Here is a 12700-nt window from a genome sequence, read left to right as displayed (position 1 = left end):
CCATTTTCCTTTGCCATTGCAGCTCATTTATGAGAAAAACAAAAGGGCGGAGAGCTATAGGATATTTTTTGAAACTGTGTGTTGTATGGGAAGAGAAAAACTGAGTATAGGAGAAGAAACAAAGAAACAGGAATATAAAGGAAGGGACCAAATCATTTGGGAACAGCCAGAGAGACCAAAGCACCCGAGTCATGTCTGAAAAAGACAAAAGAGAACATATGACCATATCCATAAGTGACATCTCTCCTCTTTACTATTTGTTAGATAAACCCTTACATACTTTGCATTACAGTTGTTCTCTATGGCCAGCTTTTTTTTCTTCAACAGATTTAAATTATTTTAAACTTTAAATGACAGGTAAGTATCTTATTGTATTGAATTTTTTATTTAGTAAACTACCAAGGAAAACTGCTTGTTAGGCACTATAGAAATGCAGTATAATACAATAAAAAGACACGAGGATGCATATTCAGAGGTGGTACATATATCAGCAAGTTCTGACCAGTTCTGGAGAACTGGTAGCAGAAATTTTGAGTAGTTCAGAGAACCGGTAAATACCACCGCTGATTGGCCTCGCCCCCATCTATTTTCTGCCTCCTGAGTCCCAGCTGATCAGGAGGGAATGAGGATTTTGCAGTATCCTTCCCCTGCCATGCCCACCAAGCCACACCCACAGAATCAGTAGTAGAAGATTTTGAATCCCACCATTTCGTACATCGTCAGTGCAGAAGTCAACAGAGTGAAAAAGATTTTAATATTATTAATTCCATTATTTATTATGCTATCCAGTTGTTGTTGTCACTGGATTTAAGCCTGGCATTAGTAGGCATTACAGTACCTACAACACAAAGACTGAGAGAGGGAGGGGGGAGGGAGAGAGAGAGGGCTAGACTGATAGTAGCAAATTTCTATGATCTCATCTCCTCGCCCAAGAATTACAACAAGAATTAACAATAACTATTATTCATATTTGGATTCCCCCTTGACTGACCCAAATATTCCTCTCCAACACTGTCACTTGGCAGCATAGACCTGCCAAAAGAAATATATATATGCTAGCTCCTAATTGGCCCACACATTTCTTTGGATAAGGGAATGAAAATGAGGGCTACAGAAAAGAGACATATCCCTAAAGTTAACTGTCTTTCTTACATCTTTCAGTGGGGCTATAAAGATCAACAAGCAATGGAGGAGTGTCAAATGCACTGAATCCCATCACTGGCTAACTTGTTTAACATGAGACAGTTGAGAATGTCTCTTAGCTTTCTCTTTCTCCATATCCCTGACGCATCTCCTCATTTCACTAAGAGTATAACATAGTCCTCAATAGTTGTAGAAAGTTCAGACAAATTTGCCGAAAGAAAGATGAGAGAAGGTAACCTCTTTTTCATTTTAAGGTTAGTTAATAGCATGTACTTTCTTCATTTGTTGGTTGTTATTATTTTTGGTGGAAGAGGACTAAAACTTCCTAGAGAGATTTTTCCAACATCTTGTCTTTTCTCTAGCTATCGGACATTGTTCACTTTTACCAAGATTTATGATAATACCCATTGACTTTAGTTTATTTATAGTTGGTTTTTTATGGTTGAATGTGCTAAAGATAATGCTGATGACAGCCAATTAGGCCATTTATTTTAGCCCCCATTTTTCAGATGGAAAGGATAAGGCAGAAGAAACGTGGCTAGTCTTAAAGCTTCACAGTTCTATCGTGGATTAAAATTAATTATGTGACTTTAGGTAGTCACCAGAAGTCAAGACTGATTTGAACGCAGAGGCATGCAGGCACTCGCACACATATATACGCACAGTGGCCTTGACGATCTTATATTTAGGATCACACAGATACAGCTGAACAAGAATACTCTCGAAAAATTTTCTGTACCAGTTGTGGGTGGCCAAATGGATAAGTAGGAGAAATTCTTACTGGGAGCAAAAAATGATTTTCTAGCAGTATTGATTGGAGTGAAAAAATACCCCAGAAAATAGGTACACAAATTTATGTGCTCTTAACGGGGTGCCAACAGATTCACAATTTCTGCTATAAGGTTGATGGAAATGCCCTGTATAACGTAACCCTTAGATTATAGCCTGCTATGATGGTAAAAAAAATTCTTCTTGTGCCACATCCGTCATTGGACATTGGCGATCATGTTGGCGATCCTATTTTTATCAACAGCTGCACAAAAAAGTGCTGCTGAGTTTTGTTCAAACCAGTCCCTTAAAAATATTAAAGTCTGTATTTCTCATTTCTGGTTTTCTGCTGAAGATGTACAGTAGGCCTATGATATTTGGTCCACAAAATTTGGACAACCACAGGTTTGGCAGCAAAGAATTACATAAAACTACCTCTTTTATGCCATCTAGTGATCATTTTGAGGTTGGTAGCAAAAAATTACAGAAAACTATCTCTTTGGTGCCATCTAGTGATCATCTTGAGGTTAGCAGCAAAGAATTACAGAAAACTACCTCTTTGGTGCCATCTAGTGATCATCTTGAGAAACCTTGAGAAGTAGTTCAGACAAGAAGCATCATCATGAGTAATAGTTCTAACTTTATTGTAAGGTCACATTAACAGAATCCTCTGTTTCATATCCTGAAAATAACCTTTCCCTCTTTTATTCTCCAGAAAACGAGGGAGGATCCCTTCTGAGATACTTTTGATACCTGTCCTGCTTATCTGCAGGTAGGAAATGTTTCATAGTATTTTAATTAAGAATTTAAGGGTCAGCTTATCTACAGATGGTCTTGTCCATGAATATATGTATATAACTGCCTGGGTGATGCCCTTTGCCTCCCATCAATTTTTACTTTCCTATAAAAAATTATTTATAGGGCTTTTGATTTTTACAATATTTGCTGTACATGCGATGCCTGATAATACAGCTCTATCACAGATAGGCTGTGAAAATCCCAGGGGCTATTAGACAGCAATAAAGGACTATTTCTTGATTAGGATTTAATACCTGTCCTTACCACATCATGATGCTCAAGGTGTCCAACAGCAACCTCACAATTGAACTAATATTAGTAATTCAAGCATTAAAATAACCTTAACACATTATAAAGTGTGATATGCCCTGATGATATTAAATTGTACGACAAACATTCTGAACACATTAAATGCAAATCGGCGGAACCCCTCAAGTTTCAGGGGATGCCAGAATAAGCAGGCAAGTCCTTTGCTCTTTGCTAGAAAATACCATGGAAGATACAACTTTCACACATATTCTTCAGCCATTTCATAACTGAAGTGGGTTTAGCAAAGGAAGTCTATTCTGCATCCATGAGAATTTCACTAACATGCTTACTTGCTTTGAACTACATTTTGAAAGCAATTTCTCCTTCCAGAATACCCAAAGCACCTGAGGGCAGGACAAGAAGCAATGGGTGGAAACTAATCAAGGAGAGAAGCAATGTAGCAATAGCAATAGCAGTTAGACTTATATACCGCTTCATAGGGCTTTCAGCCCTCTCTAAGCAGTTTACAGAGTCAGCATATCGCCCCCGCAGTCTGGGTCCTCATTTCACCCACCTCGGAAGGATGGAAGGCTGAGTCAACCTTGAGCCGGTGAGATTAGAACCGCTGAACTGCAGATAACAGTCAGCTGAAGTGGCCTGCAATACTGGACCCTAACCACTGTGCCACCTTGGCTCTGAGAACTGAGGAGAAATTTCTCGACAGTTAGAACAATTAATTAACAATTAATCAGTGGAACAACATGCCTCCAAAAGTTGTGAATGCCCCAACACTGGAAGTCTTTAAGAAGAGATTGGACAACCATTTGTCCAAAATGGTATAGGGCCGTAATGGTGAACCTATGGCATGTGTGCTGGAAGTGGCATGCACAGCTATCTCTCTGGGCACACCAGGCATTGCCCATTGCTCTTCTGGTTTCTGGCATGTGCATGCACGCCGGCCAGCTGGTCTTCATGCACGCAGGCATGCCAGAAACCGGAGGACCAGATATGCGCCAGAAACCGGAAGGTCAGCTTCCCAGTGTACACATGCGAGCCAGGGACCTGCTCTTCCGGTTTCTGGCGGTCCTCTGTGTGTGTGTCTGTGTGCCGGTAGCTGCTCTACTGTGTGCATGCTCCCATTTCGGCACTTGGTGCCGAAGAGGTTTGCCAACACTGGTATAGGGTTTCCTGCCTGAGCAGGAGGTTGGACTAGAAGACCTCCAAGGTCCCTTCCAATTCTGTTATTCTATTAAGGAAGGTGGAAGAATTTTTCTGCAGGACGCTAATCTTAGCAGGCATCCCCGGCTCTTCCTGGATTCTTTTCTTCCCTCTCTGTAGATCATAAACACTGTGATACGCATTTCCTTTGAGGCACCCAAAGTATCATCTCCGTGTGTGGCATAGTGACAAAAACTGTGGCTGAACGAAAGACCAGACAACCCCCCGAGCAACCGACAGGCTGTGTGCATATTTCTGAGCTGATTTAGGAGTGCACAGCAGAAGCAGATAGCGTGTTACAGCGGAGCGCAGCCGATGCTCCTCTCAGCAAGCAATGATACAGGCAATCTAGGCCAATTAAGGACAGCGTTTCTTATCAGCCTGGCAATATATCTCCACTTATTGGTGTGCCATGGCCTCTCTGTAACCCCCTGCAAGTCTGTGCTGCTTGAATACTTGTAGCTCCCTCCAGGCTGGGGAAGGGTACCTGGCTTGCTTTTGAGAAATGGAAGTTCAATGGGAGCCCAGGCACCCATGGAATGGACCTATGTCTATTGAGGGTAGAGAAATCACCCACAACCTCTTCCATGAAGGCCCCTGTCCTTACCAACACCATCTATACCAGGGGTCGCCAACCCCCAGGCCGAGACCCACTACTGGACCACGGCTCATTTGGAACCGGGCTGCACAAGTGGTAGGCGCTGGTGTGCCTGCCTGCCACTCACACAGAACCACTCACACACTCCCCGACCCGGCTGGGCTGCCAAACCAGAAAGCTTAGGAGCCGCTCATCTCTACCGATTCAGTATTATCTGCAAATTCATTTTCTAGGCCTCTTGTCAGTCTCTGAATCTTGGCGCCATCTCCAGGATGTGTTGGGTTACCCCTCCGTCCAATAGACAGGTTGGCCAAGAATTTATAGCCCAGTGTCACCCATAAGCTAAATCGATCTAATAACCTCATTGCTTGGGGGAACTCTTAGGATTTGTTTAAAGAACATTCAGTAAACATGAAGCAAACTCATGAAATGCTAACTGAATGGTAGGAGGGAAATGGAAAATTGCTCTGTGTGGATATGTTTGTGTGCGGAATGCAATATATCCAAAGAAGGCATGGCTGGCTAGGCCAGCATCCTGTAATTGTATCATTTTATTTCAAATCTCACTTATGGAAATAAATTCAGCCTCCCTGTGTAGAAGCAGTATATTTTGGGATATCTCTGACTATCTCTGAATATTCTGAAGTTCTTGGGATCAAAAGCAGGGCAAAGGGGATGCTACCAAGTGCTGCTAGAACATTCCCACTAGATAATGCTGGCTGCAGAAGAGTTGGACTGAATGGGAATGGGCATGACCCAGTTGGACCTACTCTTATCTCATGTTGCTAAATACGTTGTGTCCTAGGCTGCCTGTTACCCTGATGGAAGTTGCTACAGCTCTTTTATCAGAAGTCTCCTATGAATGGAATATGGCATACTGGTCAGGAATTCCATTTCCTCATTGGGCATAAATGAAGCCATATACTGCACGGTGTTTTTAGTATTGTCTTACTAAATGCACCTCTCTCTTCCTTCTGTTTTTCTCTTTTCCCCCTTCCCTTCTTTTTTCCATTGGACTTATTTTTAAGCCTGAAGTAAGCAACCTCGTATACCTCAGGTATTCAGAATTATAAGTATCGTCAATCCCAGCCAGTATCGTCACGATAAGGGGTGATGGAAGTTGTAAGGGCAACACATCTATAGGGCAACACATTGAGTCCTTTCCAAAGCACCAAAAGGCAAAAGAAGAAACAATGGTTGGAAACGTAACCAAGGAGAGAAGCAACCTAGAACTAAGGAGAGATTTCCTAATGGTGAGACCAATCAAGCAATGGCATAGCTTGCTTTCAGATGTTGTGGCTGCTCCATCACTGAAGGCTTATAAAAAGATTCTGGACAACGATTTGTCTGAAATAATATAGGATCTCCTGCTCAAGCTGGGGGTTGGACCAGAAGCAAGGGTGGGATTCAACTGGTTCAGACCGGTTCTGGCGAACCGGATGTTAATTTTACATCTGGTTTGCCAACCAGTAGTTTCAAGGACTGGATGGCCCACACACACCTCACCCCTCCCCTCCCAGGAGTCTCCATGCGGCCTGTTTATCATGCCAGGTAAGTACAGGGTAAGTACAGAGCCCGCGTGGAGGCTCTGGGCGGGTGAAAAACAGGCCTCCCAGAGGTCCAGAAATGGGCCTGTTCCTGGCCTCTGGAGCCAGAGGGAGGCTGTTTTCGCCCTCCCAGTGGGTCAAAGAAAGCCTCTGGTGCCTGGGGAGGGTGAAAACGCACCTCCTGAAGGTGCAGGAGGCTGAGTAGGCCATGCCCACCATTGCCAAGCCCACCCAGCAGAGAACCGGTTGCTAACATTTTTCAACCCCACCCTTGACTAGAAGACCTCCAAGGTCCCTTCCAACTCTATTATTCTATGTTTTATTTTATTCTCTTGGAACAGGAGGGTACCATCCGCACCAGAGGCACTAAATCCTGCTACGTAACTACTGCAACAGAGAGCCAGTTTGGTGTAGTGGTTAAGGCATCAGAACCAACCCAGGACATTCTAATCACACTTTGGGCATAAAGCCGGTTGGGTGACCTTTGGCTAATCACTCTCCCTCAGCGCTTAGGAAGGAAGAAATGGCAAATCAATTCTGAAAGACCTTGCCCAGAAAACAGCAGAGACTTATCCAATCAGTCTCTGAGAATTAGACACGATTGAACATAATGAAAGCGCTACAGGACTACAGTTAGCAATTCTGAAAAGCAACACAATGATCCTTCAGGAAATTAGTTCCTATTTTGCAAAGCTGCAAAGCCCATTGGCATCCTTCATTCAGTCCTTTAAGGTAGGTAGGTCAAATAACAAAACATGTCCCACAAGTAATATTGGAACTCTGCTTTATGGATTCAGGGCTTGAAAACCTGACATTTTTTCCTCCCTCCCCCAGAGAGAGAAAGCAGAGCTAGTTTGCATTTTTGGCTAATGTTTTCTTCCTGTCCTGGTCTTAAATAATGTTTGGCTGATTGCTGTCACATATTTTCTTCAAGGTTATCTCTGTCGTTCTCTGCATGAACACAGTGGCTGAGCTCACCTATCTCATCCAGCCCCCACCCAAAAAAAGATTTCATGAGTTTTGTTTTAGCACATTAAGCCAAATTTGCCACTGTGATCCGCAATCCTGGTTGATGTCTTGGTGTGAACCCAACCAACTGTGACTTCTTCAACGTTCCACAAATAAACATATCATGGTTTATCACAGGGAGTAGGCAGCCTATAGCATCCTAGAAATTGCTGAATGACATCCCCTGGGAGCCGTGGTGGCGCAATGGTTAGAATGCAGTATTGCAGGCTAATTCAGCTCACTGCCTGGAGTTCAATCCTGACTGGCTCAAGGTTGACTCACCCTTCTGTCCTTCCAAGGTGGGTCAAATGAGGAGCCAGATTGTTGCAGGGCAATAGGCTGACTTTGTAAACCGCTTAGAGAGGGCTGTAAAGCACTGCAAAGCATTATATGTCTAAGTGGTCACAATGGACAGGGATGCTAACATGGAGCGTTAGCATCCCTGTCCATTGGTCAAGGTTCCTAGGACTGCTGGGGATTGCACAGGTAGTCTTTGACTGACAACTGTAATGGATCATGCTCAGAGGTGGGTTGCTAATTTTTTTACTACTGGTTTCGGCGCGCTCCTTCTGTTCATGCGCAGAAGCATCCGGGCGGATGGGCGGAGCCTCCCATCACCGCTACTGATCTGAGCCAAACCGGCAGCAACCCACCTCTGATCCTGCTGTTGTTAAGTGAATGCTACTGTAGTTAAATAAACTCAATGATCACCATGGTTGTTTTTACCAAAAAAAAATTGGAAGTAAACGCTGATTTGGGAGGAAAACATCATAAATCATGACTTCAGGATGCTACAAATGGTTAAAAATTGACAAATGCCAGAAATGTGGTCATGTGACCATGGGGGAGAGGAAGTAGTTGGAACATTGGAACCTTAAGTGCCTTACAGGGAAGGGTTGTCATAACTTTGACCAGGTCGCTGAGCGACTGGTTATAAGTCAAGGACTGCCTTTAGTTCAAACAGCTTACCACCACCACTACTTCACTCCACTGTGATTTAAATGGATGTTTGAATCCAGCCTGTAATTTTGTGTGCGTGTTTGTCATGCACTAGGACAAAATTCTGAGCAAACAGGAACATTTTCAAGAAGCGGAATGAGTCATGCGTTCCAAGGTTGCTTTCTAGGTGTCAAAAGCCACTCTGGCGAGGGACCAGTTTTCCAAAGAGGAGGGCTTCCAGGTCTGGCACCGCAGAGCGTCCTTTTGGCAGGGGAAGTTTCTCGCTTCCTCTGTCGATCTATTTGCAATTGAATCAGGAGAGGAATTCGCTTCCAGATTAGACTTTTATTGTGCAATTTCACAGCCTCATTCCCATAAATTTACAAGAGAGCTTGACATTACCTTCTTTTTGTAACCCTCAGGGGCTTCTCTCTCCCACCTCCCTCTCTCTGTCCCCACTCTCTCTCCCTCCTCCCTTTGCCCTGCCAGCTTTTCCTATCCTTTTTATTTCCACCAAATAAAGAAAAGAATAATCCTTTACAAGGGGAGAGAATGACTTAGCTGCAGAATGCCTGATATTAGAGGTGTCAGCTGGGGGGGTGTGTGTCACATTCTGAGAGTATGGGTTCCTTGTGTTAATGCTGTGTGGGTTCGTAAGGCCAATCATTCACTTCAAGTGTCTTGCTTTAAGAAAACCTCTGTAAAACTCACAATTATTATGAATTAGTATGAAAGCAAGCATTGTTGTATTATTAAAATGCTACTGTCCTGCCGTCTCTAGATATGTTTGCATCCTGGTTAACTGGGGGACAGGTTCCCCTGCTGGCCAATGGAAAAGGAGGCATTAAAAAAGGCTCCTATGGGTTAAAAAAAGCAGCAAAGGATCTAAAAATAAAGGGACTTCTTTCTTTCTTGTCCCCAACATTATATCCCGTATAATTTTCAATGGTAGCTTTTACATGAAGATTCTGAGAGGTGAAAAATACACTGCCACCTAGTGGTCATTCTGAAGCATTGTGCGAGTCCAAACCATCGGGGAAGAGGGTCCATTGTAAAATCTTTTTATGATTGTTTTTTTTTTTTTAACAAAGTTTTAGGAGAGCATACATTGATTGCTCCAAACAGCAATGATTTCCATCTCCTTCTCTGACAGTGATGAAAATGAGCTGGAAGGAAGGGCTCAAATGGCAGCACAAGAAAGGACACGCCTAGTGCAAATCCTAGCACCCCAGAGTTTCTTTGTGTCTCCTAAAGAGGCATCCTTGCTTGTGGCTTATTGATTCGGCCTGTTTTCATTGCTTAGACAGGTAATCCTTGTTTAGTGATTGTTAGTAATTACAATTGTGATTTTTAAAAATTGCGCTTTATGACCTTCACAGGTCTGTAAAGCAGAGGAGAAGGGATGTGGTGGCTCAGTGGCTAAGACGCTGAGCTTGTTGATCAGAAGGTCTGCGGTTCAAATCCCTAGCACCGCATAATGGAGTGAGCTCCTGTTACTTATCCCAGCTTCTGGCAACCTAGCAGTTCAAAAGCATGTAAAAATGCAAGTAGAAAAATGGGGACTGCCTTTAGTGGGGAGGTAACAGCATTCTGTGCACCAGGGATGGTTGCCACCGGCATTACTGCCGGTTCAATGCAGAAAAACTTTGCATGCTCTGCGCGCGCACACTTACACCAAAAAAGTTTTGTGCATGCACAGAACGTTAGAAAAGGGGGGGGGATTACATTTCTGCAATGGAGATTGTTCTGCATATGCGCAGAACCAAAAATCAAGATGGTGCCGCCAACAATAGAACCAGTTTGGGTGCGTGGGTGTCTGAGTTACTACCTACTCGGCCGAACCAGGCTGAACAGGTAGGATCCCACCACTGCCATGCACCTTTGGTGTTTAATCATGCCGGCCACATGATCATGGAGACCGTCTTCGGACAGCGCTGGCTCTTCGGCTTTGAAATAGAGATGAGCACCCCCACTAGAGTCGGGAACAACTAGCACATATGTGCGAGGGGGACCTTTACCGTTACCTTTTAAAGCAGAGCAAAACTGAAATAAGATCGTAAAATTGTAAGTTTTTACTTCCCAACCACTTCACGTACTAAGTTGTCAATCCCAATTGTGGTCATTAAGTGAGGACTTCTTATACACAGTTTTAACTATCGTTGCCCTATTTAGAAAAAGTAAAACTTCTTAACAATGGCCAAGCAATAGAAATTCATCTGAAATATTTCTACCGGGAAACGAATTATCTCCCAATCTCTTTTCAGCTCTCTTAAACATTACAGTGGGTTTACAACACATTTGCCTTTCTAAACTTCTAATACAGGAGAGAACCAGGCAATCCCAGGGCTGTAGGTTAGGATTGGAAACTGAAGAATATCTTTGAAGAAGGTAATTATCAACTTGCTCTTCCTTCCAAGGAAAATGCCTGGACATTTTGAGGACAAGGCAAAACTAAATTAAAAAATTGTGCACACTTCATTCCATGTATTTATTTAATTATGAAACCAGGGGTGGGATTCAGCCGGTTCAGACTGCTTCAGATGAACCAGTAGCTCCGAAGATCAGGTGGGAACAAACCTGTTCGCTCCGATGATCAGGTGGGCCCACCCGCCCGCCCCTGCACTTTACTTACCTATATCCCCTCAGCTGATTCGCACAGCAGAATGGATTGCTACACCTCAGCTGTATTACTCCCCAGAAGCAACGTGGAAGCTAAGTTTTGTTAAAACACACACGTTTTAACAAAAGCACGTGATCACCAAACCGGTTGTTAAACAGGCAGGATCCCACCACTGTATGAAACATAGTTAATACTGTATATTTCACATTCCCCTTTTTGTTGATTTGAATTTCACTGATCTGAATTATTTCCATTTCCTTGTTTTCCCCCTTCTGCTATGACAATAAAGAAAGAAACCCAGATCTGGATCTTTTGTGTGTGACAGCATTATGCCCCCAGTTTTGTTACTGAAAACAAAAAGATATGGAGATTTCCAGAGGAGGCATGGGGAACTAAACGTGTCTTTGGAAGAGCAGAGATGATGATTGTAGCAAAGACTGAAGATCCAGTGAATAGACAGATTCTTTGGAACCTCCTCAGACAAGGATCAGGGATCAGTCATCAAGCTTACAACCACAATAGACCTTTTTAAACAACATTAAGTTTGCTAACCTCACTTCCTAATCACTTTTGGAAATTGCTTACTTAACCATTTTGAAGCTATCAAAGATCTTCGGAACAACAAATTTGAAAAGCCACCTGGTGAGACTTGTATTCATTTCTGAACAAAAGAAAAAATTAACTATATGTTTAAGTACTTGAATAATTTGAAATAAATGGCAAAAGGCTAAATACAATTTTGATCTAAAAAAGGTATAAACAAAAGGGCTCAAACAAATTTGTAACATTGAAACTTTTACTATAAAAAATTTCAAACTAAACATATATGTATATTCCCAGCTTTTCATAAGAACCAAATTTATTTTGTCTATTATAAATCATAAAGATTAAGGAATTTATAATTAAATTAGACACTGTGGGGAGTCAAGATTCCAGGCAAAAAAAAAAGGGGGGGAGGGACTTAGAAAGCTGCTTTTGGTTTTGATCAGTATTAAAAATGACACAAAATGCTATAATATTTCAAATACAAGGAAATAGTGGTGGAATGGGGCCAGAAATTAATTGCTATGTAACTATGTCTGTTTCTATAGATGGATTATGTTCAAAAGATGTTAATAAAGGAATGATAGATGTGAAGCAAAGCTTGTTTGATGCAGAAATATTAGATAAATATTTAATTAATTATTGGATAATTAAATAAAAAGTGTAGATTAGAAGACAAAGAAGGCATTTAAAGTGGAAATACAAGTGATCCATCCTCTCCTCCCACTGCCCTTTCCTGCTGCTGCCGCCCTCTTCAGCATGCTGCCCCCGTCCCCACCACGCCTTCAACAATGGTGGCTTTGGGAGATACTGGCTGGTGGGGAGGGGGGGCTAGGTTAGCGTGAATGCTTACCTGTTTGTAGGCAGGAGGAGGCAGTTCTGTGGATGCATGTGGTAAAGGTGAGGCAGGTGAGTGTTGGAGCAGGCCGGTTCGGGGGCATGGCCAGCCAGCCAGCCATCACTACTGGTTCAGCAAGCCATGCCAATTACCACTACTGGTTGGCCCGAACCAGTCTGAAGCGGGAGCAACCCACCTCTGAACTACCCATGTTTTCCCCAAAATAAGGCTGGATTTTATATTAATTTTTGCTCCAAAAGATGCATTAGAGCTTATTTTCTGGTTAGGTCCTATTTTGGGGAAAATATGCGTCCATCTCGCTGACGATCTTAAGTGGGGGTTATTTTGGGGGTAGGGCTTATATTACCAGCATTCTGAAAAATCATGCTAGGATGTATTTTCCAGTTGGGTCTTATTTTCGGGAAAACACG

General features: G+C 42.8%; 1 long non-coding RNA gene across 1 annotated transcript; it reads left to right on the top strand.

The window, feature by feature from the left end:
• Positions 1-6667: 6667 nt before the first annotated feature.
• Positions 6668-11984, top strand: LOC148048273 (uncharacterized). Its single transcript, XR_015695822.1, has 3 exons — positions 6668-7053; positions 9422-9575; positions 11178-11984. It is a non-coding gene; the product is annotated as an uncharacterized LOC148048273 (long non-coding RNA).
• Positions 11985-12700: the final 716 nt, after the last annotated feature.

This window comes from Thamnophis sirtalis, unplaced genomic scaffold (assembly GCF_051295495.1).
Source record: "Thamnophis sirtalis isolate CommonGarterSnake01/CBP01778 unplaced genomic scaffold, rThaSir2_p1.2 scaffold_3, whole genome shotgun sequence".
Taxonomy (NCBI): domain Eukaryota; kingdom Metazoa; phylum Chordata; class Lepidosauria; order Squamata; family Natricidae; genus Thamnophis; species Thamnophis sirtalis.
Note: the sequence above shows the minus strand (reverse complement) of the source record. Positions and strands in the feature narration are given on the sequence as shown.